This window comes from Otolemur garnettii, unplaced genomic scaffold (genome assembly GCF_000181295.1).
Source record: "Otolemur garnettii isolate 467f Iridium unplaced genomic scaffold, OtoGar3 scaffold00181, whole genome shotgun sequence".
NCBI lineage: Eukaryota > Metazoa > Chordata > Mammalia > Primates > Galagidae > Otolemur > Otolemur garnettii.
This window is the reverse complement of record NW_003852576.1, coordinates 1,509,412-1,513,214: the sequence shown is the minus strand read 5'-3', so window position 1 is coordinate 1,513,214 and position 3,803 is coordinate 1,509,412. Positions and strand designations below refer to the sequence as shown.

Sequence of the window (3,803 nt, the reverse complement as noted above, 5' to 3'; positions counted from 1 at the left end):
ATTTTCATGACTCATTGTTGGAACAAAATGTATACCTGAGAAATGCATATTATTATACGTGATTAGCCACATCTAATGTTTAGTATGAAAAGGTAAGTTTGGATTCAAGAAAAAATATAATTACTTTTCCACCATGACTTTTTTCCCCAAACATGGCTTAATATGGGTTTGTATTTTTATAGCAAAGAGATATTAAGTGAGAAATGGCACCATTTGGTTAAAAATTATCTTAGTTTTTTACTCCTTTCGCCTAATTCGTAAAGAGAATGCTCCCAGTGCCCATGTCACAGAGTAATAAATTTCTAATCATTTCAGTTATCTCAGATTCCCTTTTCTGATTCTGCCATATCTATTTTAAAAGATTTGCACCCTGAAATTTTCTACTTTTATTAGATTTGTTCCTAATGCCATTTTGCAAGACATCTACTACTCTGGAGATCCCCATTTGGATGTTTCTTTTTCTGGCTGACTCCTGGGGGAGGCAGGTGGGGGAGGGCAACTTACAGTCACAGTGTTAACCCTTCACGGTACAGAAGACTTGCTAGCCACCTTCCCCAGTCTAAGTCATGCTGTTTCTTAATTCCAAGCTAAAGCTCAAAGGTCTAAACTAATTTCACAGATCAGAGGTCAGGCCCGAATTGCTGCAATTCGTGGTTCAATTCTGCCGATATGACAGAATTTCACAGCTATGATGATTGCCTTTCCCCCCTTTGCACACAGGCCAGGCGGTGCAGTTAACAGCGTAATTTGTGCAAGTTAGCTCTTGCCACCCAAGTTTAATGAGTAACTAGCTGGTGCCTGAGGTTTCCCTGGTACAAGGTGCATAATACAAAAGGGGCCAAATGTCAACGCACCAAGATGGAAGGGGGAGGGGAGCGATAATCTCATAACTACCCTCTATGAATCCTAAGATTCAGTAATTTGTGTTTATCTTTAAAATTACATTTCCATGGCGTGAATGTTGGCATGTCCATTTTCTCTGCTACTGAAAGAGGTAGATAATTTTGTTAAATGTTTGTAAGCAAGGACTGTCTGATGAGAGATTGGCTAACCAGTAGGAAGTAAAATTACAGGTTCATTTTCTCATTTTCTCAATTTTTCTAAAATGTGACAGTTTTGTAAAAAATCTAGGGAACAAATAGGACTACCAAGTATTTCTGAGCCTGATATTCATGCACATCTGATCTATTCTACTCTTCACCCATAAAATTGAACTATCTTTATTTCTAACCCAGGTTGAGAATATCTTTACTGTTTGTAAGTTGAATATTGGGCCTCTTGAAGAAATTCTTCAATGGCCTTGACAGTTCACGGATTTGCTGTTTAGTTGTGATGCCTCATGGTAACTCTGAAGCTGCAGTATAGTCTAGACACAGAGGATCATTTGTCGTTTTTGTGGTAACACAAATGTGAACTTTCTGCTCTTCCAAATGGGAGAACAGAAGTAACAGCCATAGAATGCCTGGCTTTGAATCCCGACTTGATCACTTCTAGCTAAGGGATCTTACCAAATGGGCAGCTTCATGCTCCGTGGGTTCTGCTGTAGAACTTGCCTCCTGAAGTTTTAGCAAGGATTAAATAAGATGATGTCTGTGGAATGCTTAGCACAGTGCCTCGTGCATAATCAATACAAATGTGTTCACTGTTCCAGCCATGCTTCATATTATTAAATAGCTTGGGTTGCAGATTTAGCTAAGCCCACCCTGTCCGCCATTCCAACATGGTTAAAGGTTGGTCTTTGTTCATTTCATGAGGGACACAGCTATGACATAGTTGAATAAGGCGATTTGAATGTCAGGGGAAGTGTATTTCAGCTTGCTCAATGTCAAGTGCAACACCCTTTTAGATGCTATCTTTTTTCCTTCGCTGATTTGCTGTCACATGGCAAAAGCTATAAAAGGAGATAAATCCAAATTATCTGGTTTCCTTTGAGAGTTCTGTTCATTCTACCAAGTAGTGAGAAACATTTGAGCTTTTAATAAGATCCATAAATGTTACCTTACCAGTGGGCTAAATTCTGTCCTTGATAATATATAATATTATACTTACTAGAATTCATGCTTTGCAGAAATGCCAGAAATGAAAATATTATAGTGATTTTTAAAAATTCTGTTTTAAAAAATTTCATTCCTATGGAATGTAAAAATAGCATTTGAATAAAAGCATGATTTTAACTATTCATGACAATATAATAATTATGTGCTTAGAATTGAAAAGGTAGTAACAATGCCTCACATTCATTAAATAATTAAGCTCCTACAATGGGCTAGGATGGGGTTTGGGGCACTAGGATTATAGTTGGGAGTCAGATCTAGATTCTGCCCTGGTGGACTTAAAAATGGACTCAGGATGACCCCTGAGCAATTACAGTGAGGTTATTTATTTATTTATTTTTGCAGTTTTTGGCTGGGGCCGGGCTTGCACCCGCCACCCTACAGTAAGGTTAAACCAAATAAAATTGTCAACATTCTACTGTTTTTTTGTCCCACAAAATGGTACTTTTCTATGGTTCAGTCGAGTACTGTGAAGGATTATTTGATGCTGGAGGAACAAATCTCAGAGGGCTCCAGGGATGGCTTCCTCGGAGGAGTGAATTTGGAATGGGTGCCAGCTGGCGAGGCAGGGTTTGGTGACAGTTTGAAGCTGGTGACAGCGCCTATAAGATAGAAAGTGACATAGACGAGGCTGTAGGTGGACCTAGAGTGTTCCTCAGGGGCTTTTATGAAGGACATTGACTTTAAGGGCAATTGGAAGAGAATGTGGGCGGAAGGTTAAGCAGGAGGGCTTAGGACCAAATTATTCTCCCTCTGTCATTCCAGCTAGAGGACAGTGACATCATCATAGCTTAACTCTCAGTTTCAAGCTGTCCTCCTGCCTCAGCCTCCTGAGTGGCTGGGACTATTCGCCCGGCTCATTTCTATTTTTGGTAGAGACGGGGTCTCACTCTTGCTCATGCTGATCTTGAATGCTAGGCTTAAAATGATCCTCCCACCTCAGTTTTTCAGAGTGCTAGGATTATAGGTGTGAGCCACCATGCCTGGCCCCAAATTATTTGTTAAAAGGTGGAGACCCAGATCGATTGTCATGGGCCACGGTGGGCAGGATGAAGTCAGCTGAGACTATTGCAGGTATCCAAGCAGGAACAGGTGGTTGGCAGTTTACAGGATGCTTCCTAATGTTGTATCTTATCTGATCCTTGTAAGGCCCTCACCTGAGTTACTGGCATCAGCTTCAGTGTATGAGTGAGGATGATGAGGCTCGGAAAGTTACGTGGCCTGTCCATGGTCATACCATGCAGGTTGCAGAGTGAGAATTAGAACTCTGGTATCCGGCAGCCTTAGGCCTATGTATTAACATCCCTGGGTGTGGCCAATTGGTTTATCATAAGAAAGGGTGGGGGAGGGGTTGTTGTTAGAGACAGGGCTTCATTATGTTGTCCAGGTTGAAGTGGATTGGTGGGTGAGATCATAGCTCACTGAGGCCTTAACTCCTGGGCTCAGGTGATCCTCCCACCTCAGCCTCCTTTAGTATCTAGGAGTTACAGGTGTGCATCACTATATGCCCAGCTATTTCTTTAATTTTTTATAAGGATGGGGTCTTGCTGTGTTGCCCAGGCTGGTCTTGAATTCCCAGCTTCAAGTGATCCTCCTATCGTGGCCTCCCAAAATAGTAGGATTACAGACATGAGCCACTGCTCCTGAAATGGATCTCTTTTAAAGAAATAGAAATCTCGGCACCTGTGGGTCAAACAGCTAGGGCGCCAGCCACATACACCTGAGCTGGCAGGTTCGAATCCAACCCAG

General features: G+C 41.6%; 1 protein-coding gene across 2 annotated transcripts in view; it reads left to right on the top strand.

Annotated features, from left to right (window-relative positions):
• The window catches only part of RBM47 (RNA binding motif protein 47), a 40,636-nt gene that overhangs the window by 839 nt on the left and 35,994 nt on the right, over positions 1–3,803 (top strand). The gene's annotated exons all lie outside the window — the stretch shown is intronic.